The 12827-nt window shown below is 44.5% G+C and overlaps 1 protein-coding gene across 8 annotated transcripts in view; it reads left to right on the top strand.

The window, feature by feature from the left end:
* Positions 1-978: 978 nt before the first annotated feature.
* Positions 979-12827, top strand: part of EZH2 (enhancer of zeste 2 polycomb repressive complex 2 subunit) — a 59109-nt gene continuing 47260 nt past the window's right edge. For 4 of the 8 annotated variants that reach the window (XM_075586732.1, XM_075586738.1, XM_075586739.1 and 1 more), the window contains exon 1: positions 1562-1674. The gene's annotated coding sequence lies outside the window, so the exon portion shown is untranslated. Of the gene's footprint in view, positions 999-1561; positions 1675-1778; positions 1828-12543; positions 12565-12827 lie in introns of those variants that run through there. The other 4 variants (XM_075586734.1, XM_075586741.1, XM_075586735.1 and 1 more) reach the window with 3 other exon arrangements.

Below are 12827 nucleotides of genomic sequence, written 5' to 3' on the forward strand. Positions count from 1 at the left end.
CTACGGTGGACAGGTTGCTTTGGGGGGGGTCCAAATAATCCAGATAAACCACCGTAAACGGACCAACTATAATTAATTGCAACGTAGGCTGTATATATATCTCCAATTATGACTTCCTTTTCAGATTAGTGTGACAGATTACCCTTTAAATTAAATAGTGAGCAGGAAGTGCAGTTTCAGGTCATTCCTTTTTTTTTTTTTTAATAAAAAAACTATTCTTGGGGTGGGGGGAGGAATTGTACATTTGCATGCAAGGATATCAGCAAACGCCGGTGGATTGACAAATGCATTGTGGGTAGTGAATACATTAGTGCTGCTGCTGCTGCTTGTGATGAAATAGCATGGCTTGATGTACTTTGCTCTGGTGCTGCTTGCAGTAATACCGAGTGTGCGCGCAAATAAATAGTAGATACCTGGTAAAGCTTACTGGAAAGTTCTTGTTATAGTAAAAGCTCCCATAAGAAGGGAGATTTCTTATCAGCCATACAAATTGATTGGGGAAAAAAATAAAGTTTTTTTTTTTTTGGCCTGAATATCAGAAGGGAGACGTTGGGTATATTATGGCTTTGGGCATTTTCAGTGCTATGAGCATGCGCAGGGGGCACCATTTGGGTTTATTTTGTATTAAAACAATGACGTTCCTTTTTGTATTACAACGTTCACAATAGCATCCTCTTATATGTGGGTGTATATACAACATGGCATATCTATAGTTACACATTGCCATGTAGATATAACCCAGGGGTAACTAGAGTGTTACAATCGATTTGCTTCCCCATCCATTTCCTAGGGGTAAGTAGCCCGGCTGTCGGCTAACGAGAGGACAGACGGCCTCGAGAGTGACGGGGGAGAGGCACATGATCAAGCACATCCAATGAGCACAGAGTGACAATTAAAAGCGCTCAACAGTCAAGAGACAAATTCAAACTCCAACCGACGGCTTCTTCGCCTCATGCGCACGGATATTGTGGGTGAAACTCCACCCGCTGTCTAACGAGGTTTAAGTACCCGACCCGCTCCTTGTCTCCGTCTTCCGATAGCTACATTCGTTTTTTTTTTTTGTTTTTTTAATGTGTTGGGTATCGATTTACAATGGCCACAGGTTAACAATTTTATGAATAGATATGGTTCGGTAACCAATGCCCAATCTCTGCAGCCCAGCGGGCACGTCGTACCCCTGTATTACAGTTACTTTAGTTACATTATATTTGTATCTTGGACGTCATAAATAAAAAACGTTCAGTATTATTATTTTTTTTTTTAAATCTTTATTGATAACGGCGCGAAAGTAACAACCCTTGCGAGCTTCCACCCCCCAAAAAAAACGCTTCGACGCGCACGCATCCGCGACCGAAAGAGCGCGCGACGCACACGGACAGAGAGAGGAAAGCAGAACAAAGAGCCCGCGTGCACGCCTAGGGGTCGAGCGGGGTAGCTGGCGCCGGCTTGGTTTCCCTCTCTGCCTCCCTATTGGTCGGCCGAGCCGCAGGCGCCGCCTCGCCGTCCAATGAGGAGATGGGCTGGGGGGCCGCTGTGGGCGTGGTCACAGTTGGAGGGGGGGGGCGGGTGTGACGGGGGGTTGGGGTTCAGTAGAGCGCCCGGAGCCGGTTGTGAGTGAGCGGGAACTGGCAGCGGGAGTGAGAGAAAGGGGGGGAAGGAAAAGACCAAGACACGGTAATTATATCCATAATAATGTGTTTTCTGTGTTATAAATATGGCCCATTGTAAGTGCAGACAAGGACAAAGGGGCCGCCCCCGGCCAGGGAGGAGGGGCTCCGAGGCACACTGTCCATAAGCTGCAGGGGGCTGCTGACATGGGAGGCTGAGGTGGGTGTAACGCTGTGTATACAGTGCGATGTGTGCTCATATGGGAAGAGGGACACTGTCCACTAAAACTATTCCATTCACTATGGTGTCAATATCCGGCTCTAAGGTGCGGGTTAGAAGTTTAATGATATGTGTAGTCGTGCAACACATGTGTGTGTAATTTTATTTGTGTAGCGCCAGCAATGTCCGCAGCGCATTGCAATAGAAGGTACATACATGGCAAACAATGGGAATAAGTGCAACAGGTGGGCAAAAAGGAGACCCTGTGCCAAAGAGCTTACAATCTAAGTGGTATGTTGGGAGAATTAGAGACACGGGTAAAAGTGAGTAAAGATACTGAGGGGCACGGAGTGTGAAGCAGGGGAACCTGGTCCAATTCCTGGTGTCAGCTCCTTGTGACCTTGGGCAAGTCACTTTATCTACCTGTGCCTCAGGCACCAAATACATAGATTGTAAGCTCCACGGGACAGGGACCTGTGCCTGCAAAATGTCTCTGTAAAGCGCTACGTAAAACTAGCAGCGCTATACAAGAACATGATATTATTATTATTTGTTACAAGAGCAGTCGGGGGCTCAAGTGCATATGGAGTTGGTAGCAGACGTGGAGACGTGGAGACGGGGGGGAGTGTCAGTAATAGGGGTCAGGTAAGAGGGTGATACTATACATAAAGTACAACACCTAAATCTAGAGAAAATATCTAACACGTGAAGTAACGCAAAGTGAAAAGGGTGGACGTGGGGGACATAATGGCACTTGTTGGGGTTTAAGGGGTGAGTAGTTGGTTTAGGTCAGATCAGTAGGTGTAACTGTATGAAGGGAGGGTGATTGAGAGAAGCTGTAACTAAACTGCAGATGGATTTACATTGGGGCAGAGAGGGTGAAGCCTTTGTTATTGTGGCAGTTTACAGGGTTTAACTATATGTAAAGTTTGGTCTAATAACATGGCCATGAACCGTACACACTCTATATTACAATGATTGATTTTGGTGTTATGGGTACAATAGGAGTGATCAGATCATGCGTATCTTGTCTAAGAGCATTTAGTGCAGGAAGTAGTAAAGTGTAAATATCTTGGCATAGAGAGCCAACTAAAGTGTCTGTCTATGAAGGACACTCAATTTACACGGGTAGTGGAGGAAATGGACAGCATCCTATATTACTGTGGAGGAGGCACATTGCAAATATGCTGTCTTGTCTCTAAAGAGTGATAAATTACCAAGTAGAGTGCATGAGCGAGGTGATACATTACATAAATATCTATAAACCGAAAGGGGGTAGGTCAGGGGGTTCGCTATATATATATATATATATATATATATATATATATTCTCATCTAAATTGATCGGATGGAGAGACACTGCATGGTATGTCTATCAACTGCAGGTGATTGACATCATAAAGGTGAAGGAGGTAAATACAAGGATATAAAGGACACATTAGTGTCTGCATCCAGCCATCCATAATGTGTGTTAAATTACAGGGGGAAATGGGTGTGAGTGGCAGCACACAAAATAACTCTGTGATTGATGGGAGGGATTGCGGGCAGTGTGTAAAGGGCAGATCAGAGGGTTGTAACAATGTATAAAGTACTCTACAGTAACATGGGGAGATGAGCAATACATTACATAACTAACCGCAGCGGTCAAGAACAGAGCGCTTCTCTACTCAACCATGAGTTTGAAAGGGACCATCCAAGAGTCTAAAATCCCAGCTTCTTAATTTTAGTATGTAAATGGGAATCATAACTATATAAACCACAAAACAAACATGAAAGGTGTCTGCTGAGCATGGGGCAGATTAGTGGAGGAACACTTTGTATCAAGCAATAAAATACAAGTTGGATGCTATGTTCAGATGCTTTTATCCCTATCCTCTGCATCAAAATTACGTTATGTTGATAACTAACCAATATTCTGTTCATATGTAAAAAAACACATTTAAGGATGTTTGCTTATTAGTTATTCCAATACAAGTTAACTGGTTTGATAAGTACAGTACTGTACAAGTGATGGGTGACTCCAGTTAGCCAGCAAAAGTCCGTACTTATTTATAAAGTATAAGTGACCTGGTGGTGACAGTGAGCTGCTAATAAGGGGCAGGAAGCATTGTTGTGGGGTATCCTTTTACGACTGTTTAAACAAAAGAATAATTGCAGTGTGTGTGGTCTTTAGCTAATCCAATGGTTACACATAATTAATTTGGCAGTCATGTTTGAATCTATTACGGTAGTATATCAAACGGGATGTTGGTTGGTTATCCCAAAACAGTTGCCAGGTTCTGATTCACAAGCATATTTTTCAGAGCCCTGTGTTAGATGTTGTATTGTTCAGTACAAGATCGGAAGGATAACAAACACCCTGCAATCACCCTATACATCCATTAGCTAGATTGATAATACACTGCTTTTTAGTTTCCCAACTATGTGTAGCTTGCGTTTGGTACAATTAAAAGGGACACACCATATATCTATACAAGTGGTTGATATAGTGACTAAATGGCTTTAAATTACATTGGAACCAGAAGTACCCAACATCCCAAAAATTCGGAACCGAATCTGGTACGTTTGCCGGATGAAACAGCTGACGAGCATGGTAAATGACACCGGCACAAACTTCCTCAATGGCTGGCCCAAACAGATATCCCAGGGATAGATGCCACTACTATATTGCTTTGATAATAAGAAATGCATTCTCCTTGGATGGACCAGAACTGACAATAGGTAGCACAAGACCGGTACAGCCGACTACAAATGAGCCGGAGCATGGGCTAAAGAAGCAAATACACACCCGCGCAGATCCCCCATAGGTAGGACCAGTGGTATAGACTCCTTGAAAGAGAACCTGCAGACCCCCCCCCTCCCTCCCCCTCTCTTGTTGTAAGTCGGTATGTCTGTTCTTCTCCCCAGTCTGTACAGTTATTGTAGATGTTACCTAAATCGAGTGCTGTGGATACTGATTTCCCAGACAATGGGTTGAAAGATTGTTATATGCATGTATCAAGTGCTTAATAAAAACTTTTGTTGAAAAAAAAAATTACATTGGAAGGTTGTCAATACTGGGTTCATTTCTTCCAGTGTATTCGGCTTTATAGAAAATGAGGCTGAAAATCCAGTACTGGCACAGTTTTATCCTTGTAATTTGGATCAGCGTTACCCAAGCTAGTCAGAGGACCACCAATACTGCCCCCTCGTATGCCAATAAGCATACTACACTACAGTTTGTAGTGTCACAAGCAGGGTATGAAATGCACATGTTTTTCCAATAACCCATAGAGCCCTAGCCCTCATGATTTGCCAATCTAATTGCCCATGTGGGATTGTAAATTTTAGGTGCATCGTGATTATTTAACCTCTGTGCAGGCAACTACCATAGAATTTCCCTTGGGGCTGTAATTGGATTGAAAAATGGCTTGCCTTGACTCAAGTAAATAGCAATAAAATATTGACATACAATGTTACACAGTGTGCAGAGGCCAGAGATTGTATGTTGGAGGAGCATTTTGTGTTCAATAAATATAATAAAGTACTTCTGTCTATTAATTAGAAACAGTAGGCAAATGCAAATACATTCTCATGATTTTGTTCTATTGAATAGAAAAGTCACAATTTTCTTCTCAATGTGTTCACTAAGTAGGTACTAGAATAGGCTGATGACTGTAAAAGTGCAGAGACCCTCCACTTGATTGTGGGAATTTTCCACCCTGTGTACTTCAGTCTTTTAGGGCGCGGGCATGGTGCCTCGGGCCACGCTGAGCCGTGCTCCTGCTCTGCCTCGCCTGCTCAAGCTGGTGCTTTTTTCCATCCTGGCAGTGAGCGCACTTTGGGGGCGGGGCGTAGGCGAGGCGGGGCTAGTCCCTCGTTCCCGTTGGATGGTTGTGGTCACGTGACCGCTACTCCGCTCCCCTCAGCGCCGACATTTTAAATCTGTCTGTCTCCTTCAATTTGCTGAGCCTCCGCACGCGTGCGTAACGGGATACTAAAGCTGCATTGATTGCAGATGAAGGGGGTGAGTTCATCTGCTCAGCGCGGCTCAGCAGGGTTTGTGCTACTATGTCCCAGGCCTTAGAAACGTTACCTTCCTAGAAGGAAGTAATTGCATCTGGTATTTCCCATGGCACTGTTAAACTGGTGTCTATCCGCTCATTGGAAACTCTTTTTTTTTTCCCCAGACTCGATTAGCCTTGAGTTTTAAGGCACAGTTCTATGCAGTCTGTGACCTTGGCTGTAGACCTGTTGCTTACTCTGGAAGAGCTTTGGCAAGTTACTTTCTCAGTCAATACATCCAGCCCAACATATTAAATTGTAGGCTCTTTGGAGCAGCAATTTGTTACATCTGTGTTGTATTGGAAAGGTTATCTAGCCTGTGTAACTGCACATACTAAAATATGTAATGGATAAAACTTTTGTCATGGGAATTAAACATGAAAGTCAGATGTTTTTACTGATGCATTTACAAACACATCAAGTTGACACTTACCCAGCATGGTGCTTGCTACTACCTTTATACCGGCAGTCCTTGGTTATCCAACGGAATCCGTTCTGGAAGTAGCGCTGGATAGTGAAACCGTTGTAAAGTGAGTCTCATGTTAATCAGTGGCGGTGAGCGTTGGATAACGCATTCAGGCGTCGAAAAACGGCCCTTAGGGTTGCATTGAAAAGCGTTGGATATGCCATTCATTGTAAAGGGAAATGTTGGATAACGAGGACTACCTGTATTCTATTCCTTAAATGTGGGTGACAAGGAGTCTCAAAAGGCACGCCTGAAAACCGTGGCCTGCTATGCCTATTATTACATAGCCTATTAAAGCTAGGTTGGCCTTGTTGCCACTTCTGGGCTGTTCCTATTAAGCTCATCATCAATCTCCACAATACAGAGCTGCTGTTCCATAGTTACCACAGGTACTGATTTCTAGAGTAGGCGTGTAAAAAAAAATGAGATTACGATCACTTGGAAAGTTTCTGCTGAAAGTGGCTTGTGGCCTTTTTTAATGGATGACACCCATGACATGTCATTGCCATTACACTCAGTAGAGTGTGTTAGAAGTAACTCCCTCCCCCTTCCTTTCTAGGGGCTGTCCCTTTTTTTTTAATCTTCATTCTTCTGGGGATTTCCTTTAGACTTCTATTATAACTGTTCCACAAGTCATTAAAAGCATGTTGAAAACCACCCTGCCTCTAAGATGTAATGTTCTGCAGTGTAAAGCAATATTGAGAAATAGTACATATCTTTCACAACGACCTAAAATTTTCACAGTTGTCTAAAATGTATTGAAGACCTCTGCCAAATCTATTTTCTAGTACCCTTTGACTCCCATCGTGTTAAGCTCCAACAATGGGTGGAAAATGGGTCCTTCTGTTTTGGAGAGCAAGGCACAAATATCACATAGTTTGACATGGATATACTGGATCATGGCCTTATCGCGCCTGTGTGTTCAGACTCATTTTAAGTTTCAAGTTTTTGTGTTTTTCTATAAGGCTTTGGTGGTGGAGAGCGAAGCATGTTTCATTTCCTTTGTGGATAGCAGGGGGTATTAATCTGTATGAATATACAAAGCTGTTTTATGACTCTTATTAGGCTATATGAATATATCCTCATTTTTTTGACCCGTATGTATCAGAAGAAAGGTGGCTTTCCCAGCTCTGACACAGGCATCCACTAATACCTATATGAAGATCCACTGACACACAGTTGGCACATTACTTCTGTACACTGACACAGTACTTTTGTACTTTGTGGTACTTATTACTATAATTCATGGTTGCTCAGGGGGCAAGTTTCTCCTAGACCCAAAGAATGGAGAAAAACCTTCTGAGGATTTGTACTCTTCTAATAAGAGAACAATGTAATATGTTACATTTTAAGCACAGTTTTTCTTATTGCAAATAATGTAATTAGGGGGTAATTGTGCTTGAAATGCTTCAGCAGATTACAGCACCACTCTGCTCCTTTTGTTATGTGTTTGGAAATAATCTCTGGAGCCTTCAACACTTTCACTGTATTAGAAATTCTCTCTAGCAATACATTTTTAGCCAACCCAGTTCGAAAATAAATATTTACTTTGTTATTGTTCTTACTTAATAGCAACATTTTCCTAAAATTAAGTCTCCAACCTGCTTCCTGGTTATATTGAGAAGAAAATTTGATGTAAATAATGTTTTGGGTACCCAATGAACTCCCCCTCTGTCTTTCCTGATTTAAGGAACCCTACAATTATATTGTGAAATTCTGGGTAACCCAACTCTCTCCCCCACCGCCCCCCATCCGTCTTCTCCACTTACATGTTTCTCTCCCCCCGTCTAATCCACTTACACACTCCTCCCCCGTCCGTCTTCCCCCTCACATTCTCTACCCCCATCCGTCTTCCCCTCTTACTCTTTCCCCACCCCGCCTGTCTTCCCCCGCTTCTTCTTCTCGTCCGTCCATCTTCCCCCGCTTACTCTCGTCCGTCCGGCTTACTCTCGTCTGTCCGCTTCCCCCGCTTACTCTCGTCCGTCCGGCTTACTCTCGTCTGTCCGCTTCCCCCGCTTACTCTCGTCCGTCTGGCTTACTCTCGTCTGTCCGCTTCCCCCGCTTACTCTCGTCCGTCCGGCTTACTCTCGTCTGTCCGCTTCCCCCGCTTACTCTCGTCCGTCCGGCTTACTCTCGTCTGTCCGCTTCCCCCGCTTACTCTCGTCCGTCCGGCTTACTCTCGTCTGTCCGCTTCCCCCGCTTACTCTCGTCCGTCCGGCTTACTCTCGTCTGTCCGCTTCCCCCGCTTACTCTCGTCCGTCCGGCTTACTCTCGTCGGTCCGGCTTCCCCCGCTCGCTTACTCTCGTCGGTCCGGCTTCCCCCGCTCGCTTACTCTCGTCGGTCCGGCTTACTCTCGTCGGTCCGGCTTCCCCCGCTCGCTTACTCTCGTCGGTCCGGCTTACTCTCGTCGGTCCGGCTTCCCCCGCTCGCTTACTCTCGTCGGTCCGGCTTACTCTCGTCGGTCCGGCTTACTCTCGTCGGTCCGGCTTCCCCCGCTCGCTTACTCTCGTCGGTCCGGCGTCCCCCGCTCGCTTACTCTCGTCGGTCCGGCGTCCCCCGCTCGCTTCCCCGCTTGCTCTCCTCTCTCTCGTCTGTCCGTCCGGCTGGCTGGCTGGCTTCCCCCGTTTACACATACTCTGACTCGCCTCTGTCCCCCTCTCTCCCCCCCACTTAGTGGTTCAAAAAGCAACAGAAAAGTGTTACATGTGTGAATGTTTTCTTTGGAATGCAAAGTTCTTAGTGAGCCTTTTGCTTTCCTTGACATTCATCAGAGGCTCCTGGTTCCAAACACAGTACTCGGGTATAGTGAAGAAGAAATCAAACCTGGTGCTGTTTGTTATCCTAGTTTTTGCTCCTGTGAATTTTTAAAAGACTGGCCTGCTGTAACCATGAAGGCTATTTATTAGTCTTGCGGTTTTGCACACCGAAATAAATAAGCTCCTTGGTAGCGATTTGCTTATTTTTTTTTTTACAGGAAAGCCCCTTTTTTACCTATGGACGAGTAGCCCCGCCTGACCTTCCTGAATGGACATCTTTAAAGCCAGTTGTGATGGCTTGCAAATCAATCGCTGCAATACTTTTACTGAGATAATTCAGGGGCGAGGGAATTTCTTGGGGTACCCATATACAGTAGTCTTCCCCCGTCCCCCCATCTTTGCCCTCACGTTTTCTGTTTAGTCACGGCATCATTAGCAATCACTATAAATATGATTTGACATTATGATGCAATAAAAGGGAAGTTCTAATGTGTCACACAGTTTACATATCTATTATTTGGGAGTCAAGTGCCGCATTCTGCATAGGGATTTCTTTTCTTTCTATTCATGACCAATAGTTAACCTCCCCTTTTGTGCACCTTACTACAACTCACACTTATGTTCAAGACAAAGCTGAGCAAGGGTGCTCTTTGTGTATAGCTAACTACCAACCATCAACCCCTCCCAGGCTGGATGCGGTTTCCATGGGCCAGACTCCACCAGGACAGCTAACAGACCACTTAATACTGAGCCACAGTTACACATCTATATGGACGTTTGCCCCTCCTTTGCTTCAGAAATGGCTTAAACCACTATCTGGGGAAAGGAATAACGTCACTACTTGTATAAATGACTAGCTCACAATCCAGACTGAGGTCAGCAATCAGTAGTGTGAGCAATGTCCACTGTTGTTTTCCTAAACCAGTTGGTAGATCGACCTGTGGCCATTGTTGGCCGTAGTCACGTAAAAGCCACTTTCACTTTGTGTTTTTCTTTCTTTATGAATTGCACTCCAACAAGATGTTCGTGCATGGTAGCTTCATGCCGAGATGTTTTATCTTCATTTCGGTTTCTCTTAGACTCCCCACCTTCTCACACACCACCTCACTCCCACTTTCCGTCCCCGCAATATTATGACACACACACACTAAGCCCCCCTGCAAATACACACACAATATAAGCCCCCCTACCTACACCCACTCACAATATAAGCCCCCCTACACACGCCCACACACATACTATAAGCCCCCCTACACACACACACACACACACACACACACACACACACACACACACACACACACACACTATAAGCCCCCCTACACACACTGGGGGTAAGGGGCCTGGGAGGGTGGTATAAGGGGGGCATGTGGGCTTACCTGGGGCCCTTGAATGGGCCTGCTGGAGCAGCATGGGAAGTACATAGGAGAGTCCTGCAGTCCCGCGGTGCCAGGCAAAGGGTGAGGGGAGGGACAGATGAGCGGTGACGAGGGAAGTGCCTTTCAGTCCTGCAGTCAAGGAGGGACAAATGGGGATGGCTCCAGATAGCCACAGAGAGAACTGCAGGGAGGCCAGGCCCCTTGCCTGGACGGGCCCAGGACAGCAGTCCTGACTGTCTTCCCCCACCCCCCCTTGTTGGCGGCCCTATACACACACACACACATTTCACCTTTGATAATCAGTCAAATATTTATCTTTGACATATTCCGGTGGATATTTCTCTCTTCCTGAGTGCTGGGATCTCTGTTTGTTTTGTATATGGGACAATATATAATTCTACATTCTTTCCTGAGCTGGGGATCGTTTGGTGCTTCTGTTATAAATCTGTAACAATCCTGATTGTGTGCCTAACATAATGGCTGATTCAGTCAATGTAACTCAGCAGCTACCATGTATCCTTATATTACTAAGGTAACATTATCTATTGTTACAGTTTGCAGCTCAAACTGCTGGAAACATTGGCAACAAATTATCCCAAACAGGAAAGTGTTGCAAAAATCTTGCACTGCTGGGGTGGTGTGCTTAAGCCTGCTATAGAAATCAAAGGATGCTTTAAAACTCATTAAAAAATGGCATTAAGAATTGAATAAAAACAACAACAAAAAACTGTCACTATCTAATACTACAGAACTGATTTTGGTGCTTTAAAAGGTCTGTAGCTTCTAGTCTTTCCGTTCTGTTGTTTTTTTGTTGTTTTGTCTACTATTTTTAATAGTTTGCAGTTGTTTTGTACTTGAATAAACAAAAAAAATGTAGTTCCTTACAAAGTACCCCGATACTGTGGCCTTGTAATAGTTTGACCTGATTGCGTTTTTTTATGGAATCTCTTACACAGGAAAGGGGTTGAGACATATTTCATGAGATAATTGAGATCGGGCATGTTCACCATTGTTACTCTGGAGGATACAAAATGCTGACGGGTACAGGTTCCTGCAGTGTGTGCAGCCTGCGTCCTTGGTTCATAGAGAGCAGATAACTTTGGTTAGAGGAAGGAAGGTTATTTTCAGGTTGGATCGCTGCTTCTATATGCATTTCCATTGGTAGGGCATGTGAGATACTTAGATTTTTACTTGCTGTCACCTTGTATCTTATCCTGTGGTTTACAACAATATAAAATACTTAGGAGTCAGACAATATTTAGTAGCCAGTGTTTTGGACTGTGAGGGAGGTGTGCAAGCTACTCCTTCGACTGCTCTGTGTCACAGTATATCTTTGTGTAACACACTCGCATCACACTGTGACGCCAGCTCGCTCACTGCCATGTGCACCGAGTCCTACCCGCTCTCCCTTTCCCCCCCTGCACCTCGCACTCGCCATGCAGCCGAATGCTGACTGACCTGCTACTGTCCTTCACTGCTGCAGCCGGCGAGAGCGTACTCAATCCCGCCGTGATGGTGTGCTAGTGAAGCAGGATCGGATACTGATTCCGGAGTATATGAAATAGTGTGTGTGTGTGTGTGTGTGTGTGTGTTGTTCTTTATTTATTTTTGGTGTTGATAAAAACACCCAACAAAAGAGTAAAGAGCACTTTATCTATTGCTCTTTACTCTTGGGAATACTGTAAAGACTTGAATATTACTATATTTCAACATTTTGCAAGCATTTGTAAAACCTGTGCCACATACGATTACATCGCCTTAAATTGCAAGTGAGTTAGGTGTGAAACTGCATTTGACGGCCTAAACAACAAGCAAAAGCGGCGTAAAAAGGCCGCATGAAGGCCCTTTGTAGGGCTGTCCATTGAAAATCCTGATCAGAAATCATTCAATAACCACTAAAACTGTTACGTGGCTGACCGCTTTCACCCGAATGCCACTCCAAAATGTGTTACAGGGGGAACTGTACCAATTTCAGCTCTTTCAAGAAGAAGCGGTACAGTTGGGCGCAAAAAAAGGAAGACCCTACTTATCTAGGGAACACATGCTGCGCATTCGGAAAATGCGCCCAGCCTAACATCTTAGAAAAAGAAAGGTATGAGCGAGCGCGTTTGTATTTTTCCAGAGACTTTAACACTCTGTGCCCTTTTCCAAACTGACAACTGCCATGTAAATGCACAAAACAAGCACGGAAAGTAAAATAAATAAGTGTCGATACAAAGATCTCTTTTTTTTTCTCACTTTTAACTGACATAGGCTGCTGTTGTGTGTGTGTTTTTTTTTTTTTAACCCATCCAGTTTTTAAAATGTGAACATCATAGAATGTAGGGAGAAGCGCAGGACATGCGTGTGTAGTAT

Source organism: Ascaphus truei, chromosome 2 (assembly GCF_040206685.1).
Source record: "Ascaphus truei isolate aAscTru1 chromosome 2, aAscTru1.hap1, whole genome shotgun sequence".
In the NCBI taxonomy this organism is placed as follows: domain Eukaryota; kingdom Metazoa; phylum Chordata; class Amphibia; order Anura; family Ascaphidae; genus Ascaphus; species Ascaphus truei.